This window comes from Syngnathus floridae, chromosome 4, assembly GCF_059516105.1.
Source record: "Syngnathus floridae isolate MCC-2025c chromosome 4, RoL_Sflo_1.0, whole genome shotgun sequence".
Lineage (NCBI taxonomy): Eukaryota > Metazoa > Chordata > Actinopteri > Syngnathiformes > Syngnathidae > Syngnathus > Syngnathus floridae.
The window spans coordinates 15,467,541-15,486,136 of NC_142416.1; the positions used below are offsets into that span (position 1 = coordinate 15,467,541).

At 39.6% G+C, this 18,596-nt stretch overlaps 1 protein-coding gene and 1 long non-coding RNA gene across 2 annotated transcripts in view; one reads left to right on the forward strand and one right to left on the reverse strand.

Annotated features, from left to right (window-relative positions):
* Nucleotides 1–10,351: 10,351 nt before the first annotated feature.
* LOC148399405 (uncharacterized) lies at nt 10,352–14,527 on the reverse strand. The gene is made up of 2 exons (XR_015858053.1): nt 14,375–14,527; nt 10,352–10,641 (listed from the first exon to the last, which is right to left on the reverse strand). It is a non-coding gene; the product is annotated as an uncharacterized LOC148399405 (long non-coding RNA).
* Nucleotides 14,024–18,596, forward strand: part of LOC148399406 (multiple PDZ domain protein) — a 150,665-nt gene continuing 146,092 nt past the window's right edge. The window contains exons 1-2 of the mRNA XM_088373941.1: nt 14,024–14,603; nt 17,928–18,024. The gene's annotated coding sequence lies outside the window, so the exon portion shown is untranslated. The remainder of the gene's footprint in view (nt 14,604–17,927; nt 18,025–18,596) is intronic.

An 18,596-nucleotide genomic window follows, 5' to 3' on the forward strand; every position in this document is an offset into this window, starting at 1 on the left:
TAACTGTGAGAGTGCGAGAACCTGCATGCCGAGCAGATGAGCACTTGTGCTAATGCTCATATACAGGCCCTGAAATATCAATCCAGCTCAGTGACAGCAATCATATGACACTTGAGCATCACAGGAAGAGAGTGGAGGAAACATGAAAGCCACGTTAGTGTGTTTGTGTTTGCAAGCGCCTGAAATGCCCCAAACTCCCCGGAAAAAGCCCAAGCTTGATTGAACCTATGAATTGCTGCACTTAGGAAAATTGTATTTGAGTATTGATGCATGTGTATCCTATTCCATCCAGGAAGAAGGATGTCCTTTAGTTGTTTTGAATTTTTGAGGTGATTTAATGGTGCCACGCTAGGTAATTTCACTTAGCAACAACTTTAATTGGTGACCCTTATTCCTATTCACTAAAGTAACAAAAAAAAAAACTGTATTAAAAATTTGCCATATCTTAAAAAAAATATTGTAAACAGAAAAAAATTAATGTATTTTATAAGAGACATATACATTGTGCATGGAAGGAAGGACGGACAGATCAGGAGCTACAAATAAAGACAGAAATGATATATAAATAAAGACCTATAGAAGGATGGACGGATGGACCAAGCTATACCTGTAAGATGGAGAGAGACAGCAGAAGTTGAAAGATTTGAGGGAAATATGCTTGAAGGACACATAAGAGAAATATTGATGAGAACTGCATGTTTGGATCACTCACTGGATGGGAGAGACAGACTGAGACATAAACCATATGAATGGATAAACTGACAGAAAAAAACCAGAATATAGAGGCAAGCAAAGATTGACAGATTCAGACAATCATATAGGATGATCATCAAAGAGGATGGATGGATGAATGGATGGACTGATAGAAAGGAGGACAGATCAAGAAACGGACGGACAGACAGATCAAGATGGCTGCACGGACAGACTTTTATTAGTTGTGGCTATTATTAGTCTCCCTGGAGACACCCACAAACAAGCAGTGTTGATTTCTACAAAATGAACAGTGAGACACTCAGATGGGGAATGAATCAGGACTAGCTAATTAATGAAAAAATATTCATCAGGAAGAAACACTTAAAATGCACGTCTCTGTTTTTTTAAGGGTGCTGTGACAACATCTATAAATTGCCACATGAGCTATCACTGGTCTTTAGCATTTTTTTTTGTGGGTAAACCAGAAAAAAACAAAAACAGAAAGCGCCTCAGAACAGTTCCCTGGTACATTGTCTCTGAGCCTTCGCGACCTGAGCATGCCGTTAATTTGTCACTAAGTATTAACCGTTTGCACTGTATCTCAAAGCCACCCTCCTACTGTGGTTGTAGCCATGATACCGTATTCCCACTGTGAGTCATGTGGAGCTGGCGTTGAGACAGGATAACCAAAAGACCTCATGCTGGATGGGGGTTCAAAGCTGCTACAACACAGGTGCCACAACACAGGCAGTGCACAATAAGACATCAATTAAAAAAAAAAGAAGTGAGACGATTATCCAACATGACACAGGCGCAAAGACTGCCAGTCGGGGACCTGGTAATCAAAGTAAAGGGATGGGATGTGGGTAGTCACTCGGCTCATGGGGTGACTCCATGGTTGTAATTTTTATGTACCGTATTTTCCGCACAATAAGGCGCACTTAAAAACCTCCAATTTTCTCAGAAGCCGACAGTGTGCCTTATAAACCGGTGCGCCTTATATATGGACCAACATTGAGCCACTACAGCATGCGTGTCCAAAGTCCGGCCCGCGGGTCAAATGTATATATCTTATATATGGACAAAGTTTTAAAATGGGCCATTCATTGAAGGTGCACCTTATAATCTGGTGGGCCTTATATATGGACAAAGTTTTAAAATGGGCCATTCATTGTAGGTGCGCTTTATAATCCAGTGCGCCTTATAGTGCGGAAAATACGGTATGTCAAATGCTGAATGTAATTAAAAAAGTCTGACTTTTATAATCTGGTAATTTTGCACTAAATTCAAGTAATCAGTAAAGTAACTAAGTTTTTTTTTAAGGCAAACGTGATAACATTGCTATTGTCATCTACATTTTATACCGTTGTCTTTTCTCCCTGCCTGCCCCCTCTTAAACATTCCTCTGTCAGACTGCATTCCAATAAACATCCATCACGTTACAAATAACCACAGAGAGAGTATATCAAACTCCCATGTCGTACAGAAAACGGTTGCGGCTTTAAAAGGCTCACAAGATCTTGCATGAGCATGCGGCCAAGCAGAGGGTATTCCAGAAGGCAGGTCATGTGAACAATGACTAAGTTAACCCTGAACTGAGGCACATGAACTCCAACATCATATTGTCAAACACTTGGGATTAGTTCAATCAAACAAAACATGGTTGTTATGTCATTCTGGGATACCTCCACATCATAGGGGTCAAACTCAAGGCCTGGGGGACATTTGCGGCCCGCCATATTATTTTATGTGGCCCGCGAAGACAGATTTGTGTAATTACTTAAATTACAAATTGTCTTGACTTTTAAGAAAAATAGAAATATTGCTTGCCATTTGTCTTTTTAAAATATTTTAACAATTTTCAGAAAACGTTGACAATCATAATGACCCTCTGAGGAAAACTATGACTACGATGACAAAAATGAGTTTGACACCTCTGCTCAAAATGATTGGAATGACTCTTCCACTTACATTTCCAATGCTATCACTTAAAAGATCATTTTGTGTCTTGATTTTTATTTTTTTTTATCAACGTTATATAAAGCGCAAGATCCTTCCTTTAAATACCGGTTGGGAGCTATTGTGATCTCTTTGTTCTTTCAAACGGCTTGGGGTCAGTCACACATTTTTTTTTCTATTCACACCATCACTATGGAAACACGCATACACAACAAACTGTGAGTGAACATCTCGTATGCCCACACAGAACGACTTCTTTTATCTTATGCTGATCTGATATAGTAGTTAATTATTGTCCTGAAAACAAAACACAGAGGAAAAAAAAAAAAAAACTCTCACTTGGGTATTTGATGAGGAATTTGAACAGGTGTGCTTGGTTTATTTCACTTGAGTAGATTTTCGTTGGTTTCATAGATAATTGAGACATTTGAAACAGCAGACATCGACTACACGATAATGCAGAATAAATAACCGGTTGATTACAACATTGTGAATCTCATTACGTATCGTAAAGCCACTGTCTGAATAAGGGACATGATAGAGAACACTTAGACTGCAGCTGGTGCAAATTCTTTTTTTTTCGACAACTACAAGCGTTCCAACGACAATCCCAGAACCAGCTGAGCCTATGCATCAAATTCACAACTTCTTGGAACCACTCGCTTTTCTTTTAACCCTTCCTTTTTTTTTGTGTGAAAGTCACTCTTGCTATCTTCACACTTCTTCCAAAGGAGCTATTTCTCACTCTCTTTTGGTCTCTCAGAGGCGCACACACACACACGCACGCACAACCACACACACGCACCATCTTTCATTTCCTCACACTCCTTGCAATCTTTTCAGGCTCACTTCCTTGATTCAGATCTTTGATCCCCCCATTTATGAACACTTTATTGAGAAGCAGAGAGGTGGCAGAAGAACAGACGTAATTGCCTAGAGGGATAAGTTATTGGAAAATGGATGAATTGCTTTCTTTGGGTAAGGAGAGCCAGAGTGTCAGGAATAAAGTAGGCTCCTTAATAACGCTGAAGGTCAGGTGTGGGGATGTTGGAAAGCCATTTCTTTATGCTACTGCAGTATTGTGGGATGAATAAACACAAAGCAGTTTTCTCTCTCTCCGCTATTGCATACGTAATTTATCAGTGAGTCGCTGAGGGTGTGTGTGTGTTTGTGTGTGTGCGTTTGGGGATTCAGGTGTGTTTCGAGACTGCTGATATTTTTCTTCTTCGGCACGAGGGCTGACTAAGGTCACAGCGTCTTTTTTGATTGCATCATTCGCATTCAAGGTTGCAAACAGAACAAGCAGATGGTTGTTTTTGTGTTATTTTGACCAGTTCAACAAATACTGTATTTAATTCCTGCAGAATACGATTAATCAAAAGGGGAGTCGGGATTTAGAAAAAAAAAAAAATGATGTGTTGAAGTCACAGGTTTGGGCGGGTTAATGAAGTGTTGTTTCCGATATGTCTTTGCTATTTGTCTGTGTGGGTATTTATAATCACACAATTACCAACCACATTAGGTAGGGGGGACCGAGGCTTGTTGTCACATGGCCAAGTTCTCACACTGCAATTATCTTCTCCACCCGAGGGCAGATCTGAAAAGCGGAATACTCGTTTTCTTCCTTTATATGGTCAAACTTGTTTCCTGGCTGTGATCTGGAATGAGAGTCACTTAACAATTTTACACAACTCAAAGTAAAAAGTAATTAAGTTTATATATATTTTGGAAAAATATCCAGATAGAAATCTTCGTGGTGACATTTGTAGAAATTCAGTTTTAAGATAACATCAACCAAGTGCTAGTATTTGAAAATATGGTAGAATATGCTAGCAATGTCATTTGGATTAGGGCATTCGTTTGTCAGATTTTGATTGAGTATTTCTAAATCTTCAAGTTGTTGTTGGGACTAAGAAAAGTAAATTAGGCAATTATGGTCGAGAGCCACGACCTGCAGGCCAGCAGGTCTTTAAAATCCAGTTTCTTGAATTTGTTCAATTGCCATTTCAATTAATAATTAAAACTCAACGATAAACAATTTCTTTGGCTGACTTCAATGTTTCCTTTCAATCAATATAGGAGAACAGCAATAATTTTGTCCTTGCTTTATTAGTCACAAAATCCGGTGTGACATCTAATCTCATATACCGAAGTGAAGTTTTACATTACAGCAGTGCAAACTGCAAGACAACAATCTACAATAATACATGAATACCTGTATGACTGGGTCAAATCAACACACAATTGTTAAGCTGGTTTCCCAAGTAGGAATTTAAATGAGGATCTTGTTTATTTTTCCTTCTTTTTATTGGTATTTCCAACCCCTATGTTTTGGTCCCTAACAATTATTGTGTCAGCTCCTACACTGAAAAATCTAGTATGCTGCAGCCTCACTAAGAATGTGACAGATAGTGTCGAGATGGGAAGCAAATCTGTCGCACTGCATGACACCAGGCATCCATTATTTCTGTTTACCGCTACACAACATGTCAAAACCTGATCCTCACCCGCTTCTGTAACAGGCCCAGTTTTGATGGATGGAAGATTTAGAAAATCTTTAGGCCATCAAGTCATGCTGCGTATGCCTAACAATAGGCTACATAAGTTCTAAACTTTAGTTTGGTTCCAAAAGTCCTAAATTGCAGACAAGTTTAGAGAGAAAGGGCAGACAGAAGAGACAAAAAAGGAAACAACAAAGGAGGTCTAGGACACCACTTATCTCCCCCACCTACAGCGATGTTCTTTCATCCCAGCCCTAGGAGATTTTCGGGCCCCTCGAGACTCCCAAAACTCCAACAGCTGTCATTTCCTCTTTGCCTCAGGTGAGTGAAACGATTCTCTCAAGGCTGTCATTACATCGGTCGGGAGAACTAATGAACCAAGCTATAGCGGTGACCTTGAAAACGACCCCACGGCAGCTAAACGCCTGTTACTCCCCCCCCACTGAATCAGTTTAAAGCGAAGAATGAGCAGCGGTATCGTCTTCATGAATGAGCCCTTGATTCGACGATCCTCCGGGGAATTGTGACAGCTATCACAAATTACGTTTACTTGATGGAAGAGGCTCATTTTGAAATAAACAGTTTTATACCACGGTTGATAACATGAACTACTGTAGTGTTGTGTTGAAATGCTTCGGGGGAAATAAAGAAACTGGTCACGGAAAATTCTTCGGCGTGGAACTGAAAGCATTTGCTACTTTGGGATTAGTGCAGTTTTTTTTTTTTTGCAACCCTAATGAGAAGAACCACTGCAGAAAATGATGGATAGATTTTTTTTTTAACTTCTCTGTCACATTTCAAATGACAATATTATCCCATCCACCAAGCACAAAACAAAAAGCCAATGTTTTTATTGCTTTAATATTTGTTTAGTTGCACGTTAGTTAACAAGATTAAACATAATAATAAAATTGATGCGGTGTGCCAAAAAATATAGGTCAATATTACATTTCAGAGCATTTAGCCTATCCACAAAATTCTTAATGAAGTGTCAGGAGACTGTAAAAGGATTGACTCATGATTACAAAGATCACAAAAAAAGCCACAGTCACATCATTTAACAGTGTACATCAGAAGGTTTGCCTTAGAATCAAGAAACAAAGCGACTTCCTGCGAGTGATCTCCCGCCAACAAAAGAAATACAATGTCGACTCAGCGTGCCTCCATCAGCACATACGCAGACATTGGAATGTCTGTTCGTTTGTGCACTCATACATTTTCAAATCATCTCTATAAGAGTTGTGCATTGAGAAAGTAGGACAAAGTGTTCTGGCAGCGGAAATGGAGAAAATCTAAGTGTTTGGCAGACGGGGGTGGCAAACATGGAGGCTAGCATGCAGTTCTAAAGTCGTTTCAGCACTTGCGAGCGAGAGGCTGCGGAAAGGTTCTGGTCCTGCATGGGAATGGAGGAAGAAGAAGGGGCTAAATTTGGATTTTTCCGATGAGAAAGTCTTTCCTGGTTGTAACAGGATGTATGGAGGGCAAGGAAGAGACGGTGAAGTGGAAAAGGCAAGTAAGGGAGCTGGAAATAGGATGCTCAGAAGTAAAGAGGATAAGACAAGGGAGCAAGTAAAACAAATGCTGATAGCGAGGTGGGAAAAAAGTAACTGGAGGAACTTGTGCAAAGATTCTTTCCCATTTTTTTCTCACTTATATTCAATATACCACACAGAAAACATGCATACTGCTCTCATGGGAGATAAGCTTGTTTGGTGTGCTGTGTGTGTGAGTGTGTATTTAAATCATGTTTATGTGCACGCGTGGGAGGTGGGAATCTGAGCAGGTGCGTAAAGGAAGAAAAAAAAGTGCACGGAAGATCTGTGAGGCAACTATTGCCATAGCGTATATGGATGCATGTGTGTGTGTGTGTGCGAGTGCTACTGACTGCACTCAAGAGTATGGGAGTATAATTAAACTGTTGGGCTTTCTGTGTTTTCAGAAAAAATACTAACAACTGCTACTGCACTGTATTTAATAATCGCTATACAAATCTGACAGATTTCAGTCAATGTAAAGGACCGTACAATCAAATTGAGTCAGCTGTGTTATTATGTTCAGTGCTCTTTAGCAGCGGGTACACGTCAAAAAGCACTTTTCACAAACATCAGAGCCTAAAATAAGTGTTAAAGCACACACAAATTGGAATCCTGCTGCAGTACGACATTGTTGAGGCACAGCCTGGGCTGATTTTCTTTCTTGTCTGCATCGCTCATGACCATAATGCTGCACTTTATTCACTTGAAGATGTCTGTCTTAAGAGGCATAGCATTGTGTCAAAAGCTCTTAAAAGTATTCTTTGTTTTTCAATAGGGACGTGCTGTGGTATGTCAGGTTTTGTCCAGCTAACAATTTGCGGCCAGTCGTTGTTGAACATTCAGGGATTTTATTTGTTATATTATGAAAGAAAGTAACAGTAAATAAATTCAAGAGCAAAATGGAAGCGATTGTGAGGTTTGTGTCTCTTCTAAGGTCCTTCAACCGGAGCTCTCGCAACCTTCACGGTTTATTGTTCAGTCAAAAAGAATTTGAAAGATTTGAAATAGGTATGGTTGTAGAGGGTAGTTGTGTTGAAATTAAAAAGGTTTTGAAATAAATAAATAAATAAATAAATAAATAAATAAATAAATAAAATATTGTGCTATTATTATTATTCTCATCAGAAAACACATTTTCGGCACGGTAAAAAATATTTTACACTTCAGTTGGATTTTTTGTGAGCGTTTGTTTTGTGACTACTGCAATTTAGGGATAAGTCTCTGTTTTTCCTACATTCAGAAATTAGTGGACCCAGACTATAGTTGTAGTTTTGCCTGTGAATCAACTTTTCTCACTTTTTCTTAAAAGAGTCACACACAGCAAAGCGCCAGAATTAAGAATTGAAACAGCAATTAACTAACTTTTGTTTTTTTATCATTAATATTTCTTTGTACCTCAGTATATATACTTTAAACCGTTCCATCCCTTCTTGGACAGGTAGGGACTGGCAGTAAGAATCCAGAGTAAGCAAAACAAATAAATCAACAAAAAAATCGGAATAATTGCTTGATTTTCTACAGCCGTTTTTGTGTCTGGGTTCTGTCTCCGTACCTGACTTGGTCTTTTTACTGCTCTTGTATCACTTAGCGTCAAAGTCTCCTTCGAGGCCACTGAGTGTGTGAACTTTACGTTAGTCAGACCCTCCAGAGATATCAACCCCGCTCCACTCATTAACGCTCGTCGTTCACTAAATCCCAGTTTGACTTTAATCTACAATGTTTGGGTCTATCATTTTACCAGTTTAAAAAGTGAATAAACCAATTTATATTCTGTTTCTCAGCAGTCTCTGCACGTGGGTGGTATTTGCTATCGTTTACCTTATGTGCTTTGTGCTTGGATCTGATCCATCTTCATGTTCCACTCAAATTCTGGACACATTCTACTTGATCTCAAGTCTCCATCAGTAGATGTGCCACACGGTTATAAATATCTAGACATTTCAAATAACTCTTTTTTTTTTTTTTTTTTCCTGGAAAATAGGTTCTGAGGAATTTGATGATGTCTGCTGATAGGATTACCAGCAGAATGATGGCAGATTTGGACAAGGATCAAATTTTTGAATTAAGTCAACTGTAAGGGACATTGGGGCCGGCATATATTGCAGCCACTTGCGAGTGGCTTTGGATAGATAGGACACTGTTAATAAAATGATACGGGCAATAACTGTCTCCGATTAAATGAGATAATGAATGTTATTTTCTTTTTTTTATTAAACTTCCTGTTTGAATGTGAATGCGTGAATTGATCACATATAAGAACCGTGACAGGATAATGAGAAATCATACCAATAAGCCATAAATATGCCATCACGTGTCAATGTCTCTTATCACCTGTGTGTTCGAAGGCGTTTGATGGTTTGTTACAGTTGTTAAGAAGAATGAGTTAACGGATGAAATAATATTGTTTCTGCCTCCAACTAGAGAACAAGTGTGTGAAAAATGGACAGCTGCTGACAAAACTGGCAACTACACACAGTAGCTTGAGCTTGAAAAGCAGCCAGGAAAAGACTGAGCAATCAAGAATAGCCTTGAGTGCTGTTGTTTGCTCTTCCTTCAATAAAGTGTTGTTGCTGAATTATTTCCAAACAGTGGAACTCGGGATGATGTGGATCATGTCTTTAGGGGCCGGTCTTGTTCAAGTCTTTCAGGAACTATATTAAGCTCTCCGCTTGGCAAGTCTGAGATTTCATTACATGTATGCATGCACGTACGGTAGACTAACCTCAAAGCGCTAAAGCTTTCACCCTTGTTCCCAATAAAAGTGAATCAGGTTCATCTTGTCTCCTGTGGTTTCTAATTTCTCCCGAGTGAACCACAGTGAGTTTAGCTCATTGCACGGTGAGATGAAATCATACCGGGGAGAAGCTTTTCCGATTTGTCACAGTCTTGTGGAATTTGTTGCAGCCCCTGCTACTGTTACAGTAACAGATCAACCATAAAATTGGGATTTTACTTCTTTTATCATGCGTCTGTGGTCTAAAAAAAAAAACGAAAGAAAAAAATCCATGTTTTGTTTCCTAATGAAATATTATAAATAATATGATACAGTGATGAATGATAAACTGAGGAAGGAGCTGAACGATGGAAAGACTATGAAAATAAAAAATGTGAAATATGTATCGTGGTGTGAGAGGGGAGAAGATGTGAGAAGGAAGAAGGGCACCATTCTCCCACCGGCAGTGAGCAGATGTTGGACCCATAGGTTCCCACCAACAGGGAGCCCTAAAACCCCCTCAAGCTGGCCCGACCAAATGTTTTTGCCAAACATGATCTAGTAAACAGCAATCCCTCGTTCATCGCTGATAATCGGTTCCAAGATATCGGTGACAATCCACGATGCAGAGTCAATGTTTTTACGATATCCACACAAGACTTTTATAATTGTATCTTGAAACACTTTATTGTATTTTAAAGATATTCATAAACATTTAAAAGTTAAACTGACTTTTGGAAACATTCTTTAGGGCTTCAGTATAACTCACAAAGTCACAAAAAAAAAAATTACCGTAAACGTGTAGTCTGGCAGATCTCCTTTCCCATCCATTCTCGTGCCTTTTCTATCTCAATTTTAAATCAGACTGGTTTGGAAAGACAGCAAATCGAAAAACAAAACCCACACAAATCACTGCTACAATTCTGACTTATATAAATACAAGGATGAATTTCATTTTTGAAACATCCTCTTTATTCCACTAACTGTTGGCAATTTACAATCCCAGGAAACACTACCCCATGCTCATTGTAGCCAAAAAAAATCAATAATTTCCACATGACCAAGAGAAAATAACTCCAGGAGAAGTGTCCAAATGTTCAGTGACAAACTTCAGTCAAGCTGGAAGTTGTTGATGTTGGATCAGGGAGTTATGTTGGAGCACATCATCTCAGTCAATGGTTGTGTTGATCCAAATTCATCCAACTCTGTTGAATCCACTTGCTTTGTTGGCACAGAAACGCTGTGATTCAAAACAAGATTGTTAACTGGAAACTTTTCAACAACTCCATTTGTCAAAACAGGTTTTGACACTTCATTTTTATCACCCTCTGCTCTATTTAAGATGGCTGTAATTATTTCCCTCCAACAAAAATCCGGGAGATAGTCAAGACATTTGGTCTCTTCCCCTTTGCAATTGAGCCCAATCCTTTTGGGAAGGACATGTGGCATGATTTTGCCCAAGAGCCCCAATTGAAGTTGGAGGCACTCAGCCTGTCAGTCTGCTGTTCCCGACCTGATGAGCCTAGACGCATGTCTGTCCAGATGAGATGGGATACTTTGTGTTGATCTGATTACGGCGCAATCGCCAGATTGCCTGACACCGCCAGGCCCAACATTTGGCCCAGCTGATATGGCTAGCACGAGCAAATGTGTGCTTTGCGCCTACACTTTACTTGTATTTATATGACAGGAAATCAAGAAATCAAATTTAATGATGTCCCTACAGCTGCTGGTTATGTTGCTTCCTTAATTTTTTCAAAATAGATTTCCCTTAAGTCCGGCTTGACCTTTACAATGGAAGAACAGTTCCTAAAGATTTGGAATAAAAAGAAAATTGTGGGCTCATTTTAAACGGCACAATTTGAATGATCTAGAACAAGTTAAATTTGACCTGTTGTGTTTTGCCCTCTCAATTTGTCCCTCAAGAAGCTACAGTGACTCAATGGAGCATAAAAAAGGTGCGGCCTTATTACAAATTTTCTGGTGGAGTTAACGATCTCGCTCCGAAGTACTTCACTAACTGCGATGGGCAAAGGGAACAATTTCTGTTGATGTAATCTTATTCTGTCAGTCATTCTGCTTACGTACAAAATGTGTATATACAGTATATATATATATATAAAAGCTATTATTTTTCTCTATTATTTGATGTCATTGGACGGCAAGTCAGTCCAAGGGACCCATGAATATGCAGTGGGCTTGTATTTTCAAGAACGTCTCTCCTTATCCTTTCTTAATAATGTCTGCCTCTAAATCAGCCCAATTGTCCGAAAGCATGAAGTGGCTCCTCTCATTCAGTCAGCTCATGGGATGAAGTATAGCATTCACCGCAATCAAAGCTTGACATGCCCTCCGATTTAAGGCTAGAGAGCACGTACAGTATGTGTGCGTACGCACACGCACGTGGATGTGCATGGAAATGAGGGGTAATTGAGGTTCCCGGGCTCTAAGTTTTGATAAGACCACAAATGGTACATGCGGTTGTCGTGGAAACCTTTGTTTGAACATGGCAGCACAAGGACCTTCATTCCTGCACTCATTGGTGCACCCCTCATTCTCTGCTGTCATAAGAGCGTAGTTTTTTCATTAATGATTTGAAAAGAGGCAGCAGATACATAATGAAGAGTCCTTGGATGCTTCAGCAAACAGCCAACTTTTTAATCCTTTTCCTGCTTCGGGGTTTTGCAACCCACAGGCCACATTTGGACCCCCCCCCCCCCCAAAAAAAAAATAAGAGCGAAAACACATTTATATGGAGCAGATGCACACAATAGAAGCGGCAAATACACAACGAGCACCCGGGTGACCTCATGCTGAGATTGTTGGTAAATTGTTAATATTGTGGGGTGCATTGCGACTTATACATTTGAATGGTTCTTAAATTACATTTTAAATTTAGATGAGGTGTTGCAGTTAGTTGACAAATGTGTTGTCCTGCTCACTGAAGGAGGGAATGTGCAATTGTTGGTGTGTATTTTATCAGTTGCCAACAAGGCGGCCAATCGGAATTGGAGATGTCACATTTCTGCTAACCTCATTCATGCTGCGTATCTTTTTTTTCACAATGTGTTAGCTTTGTGAGCTGTATAAAATTAATTAACATCTTTCATTCAGGCACATCCTTTATAGCAGGTAATCATGCCTTCAGAAATGTAATCAAATTGAATGTTTGATGATTCTGCTGCAATTTCATGAGCAAACGCCAACATTTACACATCGGCTTCTCACACACAAGTACCTGTTGGTTATTGTCAATACACCACTGAACCCTCTCAGCTCACCCCACTGACTCTATGCAAATAACCACGATCCATGCAAATAATGCAAGTACATGCGGGATGGAAATATGAGCTTGTAAATGTTTGCAGCCAATATTCAAGCCTCACAACTACCTAGCCAAGCATTTTGCAAAGTATTCATTCAGTCGGCGTTTTACGTGAGCTAAATAAATTCTTTATGCTCCCCAAAGCTGACTAGAGTTGTGATATTTGCAGCCTCATATACAGTAGATGTAACAGATTGTAAAATATTCAGGGCATGTAGATGAATTAGAAAATAAACACTTCTGAGGTTTTTTTCCCTCAGTATTTTATTAATTTTGTAGATCACAATATTTTTTTATTTCGCGTGATGGAAGGTCTGAAGTGCTCTAATCGTTTTGTGTGTTGGGCATTTGTACTCCAAGCATGTACATGAACTTGCGCAGAATATTAAATATTTATCAATTGTGTACATTGCCTTTCCATCATTTTCCTTAAATATTTTAGTAGTTTGGTTGAAAAATCAAGACTTGAGACTTGTTTAATGCCAAAATAAAATAACAAATGACTGATCCAGAGTTTCATGACTTTATATTCCTGTTTACTCAAATACACACCGACTTTTTAATACGGTTTGACAAAACTACTAAAATATTTTTTTTTTGTCAGTTTGTGTTGAATGGTGACATTCAATTCAACAAATTCCCTCTTGATGTCATTTTTGTCAGTTTTTGCTGAATCTTCAATCAATCGTTTACTTCCTCTTCCTGGCTTTCAGCACAGGGTCTCTAAAGACATGACTGGATGAGTTTTGTTATTGCAGAACTTGAGAGCTTTGACCGTCAACCAAAAGGTGTTAACCTCGAATCGCCTCATAATATAATTCCAACTACAATCGAGATTGATATGATTCATTTCGATTGCCAAAAAAAAGGGCCTTCACTATATTCTTTCTGTAACGCTGAAATTCCACTCACTTGCTCTGAGACCAACAACAAACCTTGGAGATGTGGCCTAGTAAACCTTCAATATATACTTTATTCTCCAGATGCTGACAAGTCAAGAGGCTCTCGGCCACTGACAAAAGAAATAAGTCAAACCAGTCAAACATTTCTTTCTTAAGGTGCATCTCCAAACTGTCATGTAATGTCTCCATAGCAATAAGCAGCCAACATCTCATGATGGAAATGGGGAAAAAAGTATCTGTGATTCATATCTAAACAAAAGCCAGAGAATCCAAATATACTGAGGTAAAGCACCACCCCCAGACTGTGAGGCCGACAGCTTGCAGGAGGAGCTCGGAGGAGGGTGAAGAAGAAAACAAATAGATTCCTTCTCCATTTGCTCATTGTTTGCTTCTAATAATCTCAACCATTTGGACTTTTACTGACACACTTTGTGCTAATTTATGGCAGCATGAAGCAATCGAGAATAACAGATTTGTTTGTGAGTTGGGTCCTGTTCATTCAAGCACAGGAAATGCGTGCAAACTCCAAAAAGGAGAGCCGACACTGATTTGTTTACTGTGGAAATTTCTGGTATGTGCAAAAATATGGCATGTGATTCATGCTGTCTGGAAATCATGGATTTTTCCCAAGACTTGTGCATGTTACTGAAAGATCAAGCAAACTACACATTTGGAAAACATGCTACAATTGCACTTTGAAGGAAAGCATGTGTTCTATTTGTGCATATAAACAATTACATACATACCCCAAAATTCTTGAAAGAAAATCTCTAATCGGATGTGAATCAACCAGCAAGATTGAGAAGCTCTCCACAATTGGAGCAGTTCTTGTTATCATTAGCCATCAATGCTGCACCTGTCCACTGCAAGGAAGCCACTCCTCATTACCAACAAGGAAGTCCGAGGCCTCTGAGAGAAACCACTTTGCTCTGTTGCAGAGATATAGCAACAGGATGCTCATCCTCACACTATCTGGTAAGATTCACACTCAGTGTTTCACTTTTTCTTGGCAGCAACATATCTTTGTATCCTCCCACTTTGTTTTTCTTTATTTGACACTATTTTTTTCCACATCTTTGGAAGCCAAAACTATTTTAAAACAATTGCAGTTTACTTTTCAAGCCAACTTTTTGCTCTCCCTTGAAAATAAAACAATCAGCTTGTCTCTACTCACGGTGCATGAATAGGTCAGAGTAGAAAGTAAGCATTTATTTAATATTAATTTATTGAACCTTTTCTTTTTTCTGCTTAATACACATAAAGGAATTTCAACCTGGCTGTACTTGCTCTCAACAAAGGCACTTTGGCAGTAGGCCACTGTATCTATCATACACACTAGTGACAAGCCCACACCCCTTCCTCCCCCTTAGTCATCCCAGCAATAGTCTAAATGTCAGTGTTTTCTAGGCTCCTAATGTGTTCCCGAAATAGCTTCTCCATTGCTGAGGCGCTGCGAAAAAGGCACGCTGGAGAAAAGGCGTTGTGAGTGTGACTCACAGCAGAGGCAGCAGAAACACTGCCATCCCAAAGCCAATTAAACATGCATGGGGGTGTACGTGACCTCAAAAAAAAAAAAAAGCCAGGGGATTGATGTCCCCGTATCCGCTGCATCCCTCCTGGACCCCCCCCTCCCAATGTTTCACCAATTAGAGTGAATTATTCAGGGTGGCCCCTCACATACCTGTTAAGTGTTTTTCTTCCATGCGCACTCTGTTGGAAAATTGAGGTGAGGAGACAATAAGCGGTAAGTGTGTGCTCACTGAGACAGACACTGGCCAATGCAAGCAGATGAGGTGGCCTTAGGACTGGCTATGCATGCGCACAGAGCAGGGTGGCACATTCAGGTCAGGGCAGGGAAGCCTGTGTGCATGTTGATGTGATTTCACAAGTCAAAGTTCAGGCCGGACATCCTGGAGCAGACTTGATGTGGCCACGATAAATGCTAATTAGCTTTTGCTCACAGCTAGACAATCTCATCAACAAAGGAATGGTTGGAATTATGCATACTACTGTACATGCTTTCCTTGGATGTTATCGCTACGCTATTTGATGCTGTAATCTATGCAAAGTCAAGGCACCCAGTTTAAATTGAAAACAATCTCTTCGCGCAGTAAATGTTCCAAAAAGTATGAATATTCAAAAAGAGCTAATATTGTCACAATTTAATCACACATTTACTGACTCGGTGTGGAATCTGGGAAAATCAACACTTAACCAGTGCCTCTCAATTAGTTTCTGTTTTGCCCCCCAGGGAGAAGAAAATATTTTGCTCCCCCCAAAAAATTAAAATAAAAAAAGAACTGAATCTGCTGAATAACATAATATTGTTTTTATTCCCTGTGTTTACTCTGACAATTAACACGTCACTGCCACCTACTGTAGTGGATGTGTAATTCCACTTTATTCAAATACTATAATATGCTGTTGCATGAATGGTAATAGGTGACTGGGGTTATTGAACCTGCTGCCATCCAATGGATGAGCATTTAATTTTTTTGCCTGTCACTATCCATCTCTTGCAGAAATGAGCAAATATAAGTTTACAATTAATGAATGAGACGCCGCAGCAGCTTGCGAATATTCACTCCTGACACATTGATGTCTCACTTTGGCAAAATTATTCAGTAAGATAGTTTGAAAAGGACTTTGTTCTCCTAAGTCGCCTTCCCCCTAAAGTTGTATAATTTGGAATTCATTTAATGTAACAGACTCCAGTTCCACTCATAAATGGGGAGAAAAATATTCTCTGCATGCTTTTTAGTGCTTAGGAGAAAGGATGAGATAAATGGGATGGAAAGCTTGAAATGCCATAGCATATATGGATGAGCTGCTCTTCTGCACTGAATCAAATTCCAGTTCAGCTTTTAAATGTCATAGTTGCCTTAATTAACAGAGAACAATGTCATATTGGCCCCACAATGGGAAGCGCTCGTTACTGTGCCATTCTTTCCGCTAACACGGAACTCAGCCGCTCTTATACATCAAGACGCTGGGAGAGGAGTGTACACTCTCAAGCACAAGTATTCAATCTTTTCTTCCATCCATCTGTCCGTCCGTCGCAAATGACCTTTCAGACCTACACTCACTGTCAGAGTGTGAGCTGAACCCACGCTGCCTGCACTGAAGTCAAGCAACTGCACCACTACATCATCAGTGACTTCCAGACAAAATGTAAACATAAATATTATCAGAGAAAACACAAGAAAAAGACTCAGCGGACTTTTTATTATTATTCCACTATCGCCATTATTGTTTTAGCACATTTTAAAAGCTTGTTTGTAAAATTAAAAATAACTATCAGCATAGCAGATCCATCTATATCATTTATCCTCCATTAGGGTGTTCTTGAGCTCAGTTTGGACGAGAGATAGGGTGCACCCTGGACTGGTTCCCCGAATCCTCAATGAACCTAATGTAACGGCCCTCTGCGACTTGTATGTGTCTGAGGAACATGTCACCTTGTAAGACATCCTGAATACTTTGCTTTGAAGGAAGGAAACAGAGCAAGCGCAAAGATAACACAGCCAGGCAGTACTAAACGATCAGAGTGCTCCAGCAGAGATATGACCCACATAGACCACTGCTCATTTAGTCAGTCTGTGACTGCCAGGAAGACAGACCGGAGAGGAGGCGATAGCTAGAAGGTGGGAGGGTGGCTGTTAAGGGGCCTGCAATGACTTTAAAAGACAGCAAAAATACATTTATTAGAAAAAAATCTTTGAATGTTTCACCTTCTCACCCATCATTCATTTAGTATATTCGTGCTTTTTTCCATAAAGCTTATCTGAAACATTTTCTAGTTTAGTTCAGGCTGCATTGGCTTCAGTCATTTCATCCATCATCTATCCATCCAGCACTGAAGGACCATAGTACAAAAATAAACGTGTGCTGTTGCTGCTGAAAAATTGTTGTTGACGAGATCGATCAATTAGACATTATCATAAGTGTTCCACGATGATGGTCTCATTTGCATGTTTTAAGTGAGTACAGTTAACATGTGACAAATCATGACGTACAGAGTCAAAATTCCTCCAGCGCTCTGCTGGAATTGACAGATTTTGATGACTTATCATGCTCCAAGATGCACTAGTAGGTTTGGACAGATGAAGAGCCTGCATTTTGGATTGAACCAGACAAGCGGAAAGCACCTACCAACAGCAGTTAAAATAAGTTCCTATTCTTCTATCTTCAACAGCGGCAAGCTTTGAAAAATAGCACAATAGATTGGAGTCAGATGTTCAATGCACTATTTTTATTTGCTGCTGAACCACTGAGAGATATTTTTTTTCCTCCCTCAAGAAATCAACACTTCATACTACTTCAGCAATCTTCTACCCTCTTGCCCAGAGACGTAGGAATGCAGCAACTACTTCCTTGGCTAACCTTAAAAAGTAAGGTAAGTTACCTTTGCTACCCTTAAGGCCCACTCAGAGTGCAAGCTCAAAACATTGGAGTCTCCAGGGAAAAGTGCTGCAATATCTTGCTCAGGAACTGCAACAAAAAGTCATGCCTCGGAGTCAAGGTGGTCTCAGATGAACATCCAAATTATTCCTGGGAACCTCAGTCGGTCTGACCAATACATGGCTTAGCTTTTTTATAAGGTATATATGTTAAAAGTAGGAGACAAGCCCGCTGATGGGCTGTAGCTCAATTTCCCTGGAGAAGAAAGCAGAGCAGCAGAAATCATTCCTCTGTCCGTTTTACTGGACTACAGCTTTCATTGGACAGATGCTTTGTTGCCTGCTTGGTCATAAATAAGCACCAGTAAAGGTATAAATCACAATGCAATAGGATTCAGTTAAAAAAAAAAAAAAGTCTACAGGTTTAGGTGTGACGTAGTACGGTAGCCATAAAAACAATTTCTGAAATGTTGACCTACTCATTGAGGAAATTGGCTTCTTTTGAATAACATTCTATTCAGTGAGGATGAATACATAATAATAATGATAATCTCCACAACTAGTCAAC